The sequence below is a fragment of the Triticum urartu genome, chromosome 5A, assembly GCF_056163025.1.
Source record: "Triticum urartu cultivar PI428250 chromosome 5A, HENAU_Tu73, whole genome shotgun sequence".
Taxonomy (NCBI): domain Eukaryota; kingdom Viridiplantae; phylum Streptophyta; class Magnoliopsida; order Poales; family Poaceae; genus Triticum; species Triticum urartu.
Genome location: NC_141877.1, coordinates 426,369,423 through 426,378,360, shown reverse-complemented (window position 1 = coordinate 426,378,360; position 8,938 = coordinate 426,369,423).

The window sequence follows — 8,938 nt, the reverse complement described above, 5'->3', positions numbered from 1 at the left end:
CTTGGTTGGTCGGGAGCAAAGTACACATGGGACAATGGACAACAAGGAGGCACGAATGTAAATGCCATGCTCGATTGGGGGTTTGGCAATATTCAGTACGTCCACATGTTCCCTCATACGCATGTCCGGCATATCGGCACCGCGGAGTCTGATCACTGTTTCGTGATGATTGATCCACGGGAAAACTTGGCCGGAAATAACATACGAGCTGCTAGACAGTTTCGTTATGAGGATGTTTGGCAGACACATGTTGACTATGATCAGCTAGTACTCCAACAATGACGGAAGGGAGCTGGACAACATGGTTTAGCCGGCGTGGTTAGTGCTCTAAACGAGATGCAACAGAAGCTTGCTAGTTGGGGAGCAAAGGAGTTCGGGAACCTACACGCAAGGTCCGGAAATTGCATGCAAAGCTCAATCCGTCTACGAGCCTGCTCCACGGGGCACGACCCTACAGATGAGGAACGTGCAGTTGGCAAGCAATTGCGTGAAGCTCTTCGACAAGAGGAAATATGGCCGCGGCAGAGATTGAGAGTTCTCTGGCTTCGCAAGGGTGACCGCAACACAAGCTATTTCCATGCCCAGCCAGCTCAACGAAAACAGTTAAATAAAATCGAGTTCTTGGAGAGAGCCGATGGTTCAACGTGTGAGACTTTTGAAGAGAATTGTGTAGAAGTTCAAGGTTTTTATGAAGCTTTATATACCTCCCAGGGTTTTCAACCTATGGACGAGCTGCTCAATCTGGTTCGGCCCAAGGTGACGCCGCTCATGAATGAGCACCTCGACAAACCTTTCACAGCTCAAGAGGTCAAGACGACCTTGTTTCAAATGGCACCATCCAAAGCACCAGGGGTGGATGGCTTCACATCGGGGTTTTTTTCAGCGGCATTGGGAACTTCTTAAAGAAGAGGTAGCCATGGCATCTCCCACCTCCCACCTCCCACCCCCACCCCCACCTCCGGCGATCTCCTTCCACCACCACTAAAATCCTAATCCTCTCTGATCAGTCTCTCCGGCGTCACTCCCTCTCCTAGGGGATATGGTTTTCTCTTCGGGATCAACCCTTGGCTTGGATTTCTCCAAGGGTTTGGAATTTGCGGATAATATCTTCAGATCTACTGGGTTTTCGGTTCATCCTACGGATTCCACTGGTCATTTCACGTTGGTTGCGTCCTTTAGCCGCCATGATTTCAGACTCAATGATCATTCGGTGGCAGCGGCACCGGAGGCTGCCATTGGTGGATCTGCGATTGAGCTGGGTGTCTCATGCATACGTGACAAGGTTTATTCTTTCCTCCAAGCTAGTTGGTTTCTATGTTGTTGATCTTAGATCCTTTGCATGTTCCCAATTCAAATGTTATTTTAATCTTTGGGGTCGTGGGGGTCCAAATTGGGAACGTGACGATGTCGCTTGAAGCTATGTCGGTATTTCCCCAAAGAGGAAGGGATGATGCAGCACAGCGGCGGTAGGTATTTCCCTCATATATGAAACCAAGGTTATCGAATCAGTAGGAGAATCAAGCAACACAACGTAAACAGCCCCTGCACACAAATAACAACACCTCGCAACCTGACGTGTTAAAGGGGTTGTCAATCCCTTTCGGGGTACGACGCTAGAAATTGCGCGTCGACGGGAGAAAGTTGTAATAGATTGAATAAACAGATCGCAAATAAAATAAAGTGTAGCAATATATTTTTTGTATTTTTGGTTTAGTAGATCTGAATAAAAAGAGAAAATAAAATAGATCGCAAAGCAAATATATGAGAAAGAAGACCCGGGCGCCGTAGATTTCACTAGTGGCTTCTCTCGAGAAAAATAGCAAACGGTGGGTAAACAAATTACTGTTGGACACTTGATAGAACTTCAAATAATTATGACGATATCCAGGCAATGATCATTACATAGGCATCACGTCCAATATTAGTAGACCGACTCCTGCCTGCATCTACTACCATTACTCCACACATCGACCGCTATCCAGCATGCATCTAGTGTATTAAGTTTATGAAAAAAACGGAGTAATGCAATAAGAACGATGCCATGAAGTAGACAAGATCCGTTATCTATTGCGGCAGATAGGGATGCCATCTTTTTATCCTTAGTAGCAACGATACATACGTGTCGGTTCCCTTTCTGTCACTGGGATCAAGCACCGTAAGATCGAACCCACTACCGGGCACCTCTTCCCATTGCAAGATAAATAGATCAAGTTGGCCAGAGAAAACCCAAATATCGGAGAAGAAATACGAGGCTATAAGAGATCATGCATATAAGAGATCAAAGAAACTCAAATAACTTTCATGGATATAAAAATATATAACTGATCATAAACTCGAAGTTCATTAGATCCCAACAAACACACCGCAAAAGAGTTACATCATATGGATCTCCAAGAGACCATTGTATTGAGGATTCAGCGAGAGAGAGAGGAAGCCTGAAAGCACAAGTGCTCCCTAGGTGGTTTTGATAATTGATGACAACATATCTCTTGTTGGACTAACACTTCTATCTAGCATGTTTCAGATAAGTTCAACAATGGAGTGGCATGGACTAAAGGTTGTGGGAACTCCTTCAAGATGCTAAGGACAAGGGATTGGCTAAAGCTTCAAGCTCAAGACTCTTCACCTTTACATTTTAGTGATCCAAGATCACATTGAGTCCATAGGAAAAGCCAATACTATCAAGGAGGGATGAGGTGTTGCTTAATGAGCCTCTTGCTTCATGTGCTTAATGATATGCTCCAAAATCCTCAGCTACTTTCCCACTTCCACATATGACCTAAACCCTAAGCCAAACTCGGTCCTACCGATTCTTCCTATCCGGCGCCACCGAGTTTCACTTGTCATAAGCCACTGCCAAACCCTAGCAATTCGGTTCTACCGATAAGGATCTCGGTCTCACCGAGATGGGGTTGCAAACTCTCTGTTTCCCTTTCGTAACTTTTCGGTCTTACCGAAAGAGCGAATCGGTCCCACCGAGATTGCAATGTAAACTCAGTGTTTCCCCTTTGTAACTTTTCGGTCTCACCGAGTTCCACTCGGTCTCACCGAAAGAGCAAATCGGTCCCACCGAGTTTGCCTGACCAACTCTCTGGTTAGCTAATTACCAAATTCGGTCTCACCGAGTTTGTGTAATCGGTCTCACCGAGATTACGTTATGCCCAAACCCTAACCAAATCGGTCCTACCGAGTTTCATGTCAGTCCCACCGAAATTCCTAACGGTCACTAGGTTTACTATTTCGGTCAGACCGAGTTTTCTGATTCGGTCCCACCGAGATTGGTAAATTGTGTGTAACGGTTGGATTTTGTGTGGAGGCTATATATACCCCTCCACCTCCTTCTCATTCAGTGTGAGAGCCATCAGAACACACACATCATTCCAACTCATATGTTCTGAGAGAGAACCACCTACTCATGTGTTGAGACCAAGACATTCCATTCCTACCATATGAATCTTGATCTCTAGCCTTCCCAAGTTGCTTTCCACTCAAATCTTCTTTCCACCAAATCCAAATCCTATGAGAGAGAGTTGAGTGTTGGGGAGACTATCATTTGAAGCACAAGAGCAAGGAGTTCATTACCTATACACCATTTGTTACTTCTTGGAGAGTGGTGTCTCCTAGATTGGCTAGGTGTCACTTGGGAGCCTCTGACAAGATTGTGGAGTTGAACCAAGGAGTTTGTAAGGGCAAGGAGATCGCCTACTTCGTGAAGATCTACCGCTAGTGAGGCAAGTCCTTCGTGGGCGATGGCCATGGTGGGATAGACAAGGTTGCTTCTTCGTGGACCCGTTGTGGGTGGTTGCTTCTTCGTGGACCCTTCGTGGGTGGAGCCCTGTGTGGACTCGCGCAACCATTGCCCTTGGGTGGAGCCCTGTGTGGACTCGCGCAACCGTTACCCTTCGTGGGTTGAAGTCTCCATCAACGTGGATGTAGGATAGCACCACCTATCCGAACCACGGGAAAAACATCCGTGTCTCCAATTGCGTTTGATCTCTCCAAACCCTTCCCTTTACATTCTTACAAGTTGCATGCTTTACATTCCGCTGCTCATATACTCTTTGCATGCTTGCTTGATATGTATTGTGTGTGTTGAAATTGTGCCTAAACCCCACTTAAACCAAAAAAGCTTAAAAATTGCAACTTTAGCACTAAGTGTCTAATCACCCCCCCTTTAGACACATCTACTTCTAGATCCTACAAGTGGTATCAGAGCTTTGGTCTCCATTGCCTTGGTTTAATCACCATTGGAGGAAGATGGATGTGTCTACTCTAGGGAGTCTTAGACATAGAGTGCCTATTCTTGATGGGAAGTATTTTCATGAGTGGAAAAATGAGATGCTTGTAATCTTCAATCAATATCATTTGAACAAGTATATTGCTACCCCTTGTGCACCCCATATTGATCCCTTGCATCCTACCCTAGATGAAGATATTGACATGATTCGCAATCTTAGAACTATTGAGCTCATCATTAGAGGATTGCCCAAAAATTTGATTGCTAGTTTGCCTACTCAAAATTGCGCCTATACTATATGGAAATTTCTTGAGGAACGGTTTCCCAATCATTCCTTAAAAACTTTGGATGAAATTCTCCATAAATCTATTGCCTTGAGTAAGATGAACTCTAGTGATCCTAGTTTTGGTAAATGTCTTCTTGAACTTGCCAATCTTAAGCATGCTAAAGGAGATGTTGGAATCATTAATGATATCATATTCAAAGCTATAAGAATTCATAAAAGTAACCACTTTGATCATTTATCTAATGAATTGCCCTCTCTAGGAAATGATGAGTCACAAGATCATGATGAACATGAATATTATGATGATGATGATAGTGACTTCGATCTCGATGATGCAATGAGACATTTTGGTCTTATGGCAAATCTTCGAGGATATGAATCAGGAGGAAAGGAATGGGTTCTTGATAGTGGATGTACTGATCATATGACCGGAGATGAAGAGATGTTTCGTGAGCTTGCTGAAAACAACGGCCCTCGAAAATATGTCACCTTTGGTGATAATTCAAAGGGTAAAGTGGTTGGCCTTGGTAAGGTGGCCATCTCACATGATAGTTCCATTCAAAATGTCATTCTCGTTAAATCTCTTGGCTACAACTTACTTTCAGTATCTAGACTTGCTGATTTCGGTTTGAATGTCCTATTTACTGAGGTAGATTGCCAAGTATTTCGTCGAGACAATCATAAAATGGTCTTTACGGGTATGCGTAGAGGTGATCTTTACATTGTCGATTTCTCTAAAAAGGCACAACCTAAAACTTGCTTTGTTGCTAAATCCTCAAAAGGTTGGTTGTGGCATAGACGACTAGGTCACGTTGGCATGAGAAACCTTGACAAGCTTATTAAAGGAAATCGTATCCTTGGAGTTAACGATGTCATATTTGATAAGGATAGACTTTGCAGTGCTTGTCAAGCAGGTAAACAGGTTGGAGGAAGACATCCCGTGAAGAACATCATGACCACAAGGAGGCCACTCGAGCTGCTTCACATGGATCTTTTTGGTCCCAATGCCTACAAGAGTCTCGGTGGAAATTCTTTTGGTCTAGTTATAGTTGATGATTTTTCAAGATTTACGTGGGTGTTCTTTCTTAATGACAAGTCGCAGGTCCAGAAGATCTTCAGAAACTTCGCTAGGAAAGCCCAAAATCAGTTTGATGTGAAGATCAAGAAGGTTCGGAGTGACAATGGAACGGAGTTCAAAAACGCAAATGTGGACACCTTTCTTGACGAAGAAGGGATTTCATACGAGTTCTCGGCTACATACACACCTCAACAAAATGGAGTTGTTGAGAGGAAGAACCGGACGCTCATCGAAATGGCAAGAACGATGCTTGATGAATACAAGACGCCAAAGCACTTTTGGGCAGAAGCGGTTGAGACAGCTTGTCACGCAACAAATCGCTTATATCTTCACAAGCTACTCGGCAAGACGGCATACGAGCTCCTCACAGGTAACAAGCCTCAAGTTGGATACTTTCGAGTATTCGGCTCAAAGTGCTACATTCTTGATAAGCATCGTCGTTCAAAGTTTGCTCCTAAATCTCATGAAGGTTTTCTACTTGGTTATGGATCAAACTCTCACACTTACCATGTCTACAACAATTTCACCCGAAAGGTTGAAGAGACGGTAGATGTGAAGTTTGATGAATATAATGGCTCGCAAGTAGAGCAATTGCCAATTGATGTAGGAGACAAAGACCCTTCAGAAGCAATTCGAGACTTGTCCATTGGCAAAATTCGTCCAACAGAGGTGAAGGAGAGTACTTCATCCGTCCAAGTGGAAGCTTCTACTTCACGACAAGGTGAACCAAGAATCGACACGGAAGCATCCACTAGTGGGACACACCAAGATGAAGAAAACGAGGAAGTACGTCAAGATGAACATCAACAACCTCCTTCTCCACCACGACAAGAGAACGACGACGTCAAGAGTGAAGAAGGCCAAGAAGAAGAACAAGATGAAGAAGATGTTCAACGAAGACCCAAGCAAAAGCTCTCACGAGTTCGAGCAAGAATTGCCAAAGATCATCCCGTCAAGCAAATCCTCAATGATATACAAACCGGGAGAATTACTCGCTCAAAAACTCGTTTAGCTAACTTTTGTGAAAACTATTCATTCATCTCTAGCATTGAACCAATGAAGGTTGAAGAAGCATTGGAAGATCCGGATTGGATAAACACTATGCATGAAGAGCTACATAATTTTGAGAGAAACCAAGTTTGGACATTGGTTGAGAAGCCCGACAACAACCACAACATCATTGGTACCAAATGGGTGTTTCGCAACAAGCAAGATGAAGATGGACAAGTGATCCGCAACAAAGCACGTCTCGTCGCCCAAGGATACACACAAGTCGAAGGTATGAACTATGGTGAGACGTATGCTCCCGTTGCTAGACTTGAGTCCATTCGCATCTTACTTGCCTATGCTAATCACCATAATATCACCTTGTACCAAATGGACATTAAAAGTGCTTTTCTAAATGGAGAAATAGAGGAGGAAGTTTATGTCAAACAACCTCCCGGATTTGTCAATCCTAAGAAACCAAATCATGTTTACAAACTTCACAAAGCTCTTTATGGTCTTAAACAAGCTCCTAGAGCATGGTATAAATGCTTGACCAAGTTCCTTACTACAAGTGGTTTTGAAATTGGTAAAATTGATTCTACTCTTTTTACTAAAAGGGTTAATGGAGAACTATTTGTATGCCAAATTTATGTTGATGACATCATATTTGGTTCAACTAACCCTCTCTTTAGTGAAAAGTTTGGAAAGCTGATGTCAGAGAAGTTTGAGATGTCTATGATGAGTGAACTCAAATTCTTTCTCGGGTTGCAAATCAAGCAAACTAAGGAAGGTACATTTGTCTCTCAAACAAAGTACACCAAGGACTTATTCAAGAAGTTCAATATGCAAGAATGCAAAGGTATGTCTACACCCATGCCTACTAGTGGACATAATGATTTGACCAAAGATGGTGAACCTGTTGATCAAAAGGTTTATCGCTCTATGATTGGTTCATTGTTATACCTATGTGCTTCACGTCCCGATATTATGCTAAGTGTGTGCATGTGTGCACGATATCAAGCTGCTCCTAAAGATTGTCATCTTAAGGCTGTGAAAAGGATAGTGAGATATTTAATCCATACACCAAATTTTGGCATTTGGTATCCTAAGAGGTCTTCTTTTGATCTTGTTGGCTATTCCGACTCAGATTATGCCGAAGACAAGGTTGATAGAAAGTCCACTTCGGGTACTTGTCAATTTCTTGGTAGATCTCTTGTGTCTTGGTCTTCCAAGAAACAAAACTCGGTATCCTTATCCACCGCCGAAGCGGAATACATTGCCGCTGGTTCATGTTGCGCTCAATTACTTTGGATGACCCAAACTCTTAAAGATTATGGGATTTATGTGAAACATGTTCCACTGCTTTGTGACAATGTAAGTGCTATCAAAATTGGTCATAATCCTGTACAACATTCTCGAACTAAGCATATTGAAGTTCGTCATCATTTCATTCGAGATCATGTTGCTAAGGGTGACATCAATCTTAAGCATGTTCGCACCGATAAGCAATTAGCGGATATATTCACTAAACCGCTTGATGAGAAAGTGTTTTGCAGGTTGAGAGGAGAATTGAACATCATTGATGCTTCGAACTTGGAGTAGAAACTCCATTGGATACATGCAAGACATGAGCTTATAACTAATCCATGATGTATCTCTTATGATAACTATCTTATGTCTTGGACATATTTGCACCTTGCATGTTGTCTAACCCATGTAGGTGCTTGGTTGAATCTAATTCCATGAGATTGTGACTCACTCACATCTTGAGCAATCTCTACAAGACCAAGACTCTACACAATAGTGGTTGAAGACAAGGAAGCACAAAACCATTCAAACATATCCTTTGACGAATTCTATATTAAGCTTCATGATTGTCATTTTTGGATACACAAGTGCTCTTCCTTGCAAGAACTAACCCATGTAGGTAGATGAACTCAAACTCCAAGTGGTGCTCCCAACTCTTGATGAACTACATCAACCCTGAGCACCCACACAAGTTCAACTACATGAGCAAGAACCACATCACCACCCAAGGTATGTCATTCCATCTTAGAGAAGCTTTACTCCAAGACATGAGTCAAAGCAACTCAACAAGATGTGAATACATCAAGATGCTTAAACGAAAAATGGTAACCCCATTTTGAGCTTAAACGATGAGTATGACCTATGATCAAGTGTCCTCACTTGACTCCTAAGTCAAATATACTCTAACATAGGTGACTATGTCACCGCCCAATTCTAGATGAAGTTCTCTTGTGTTCTTTTCTGAGTTATTGCATTTGTTCCTTGCATATTTGTTTCCTTCTCTCTCACACAAAAAAAACTTCATCTAGAAACTTTCACTCTT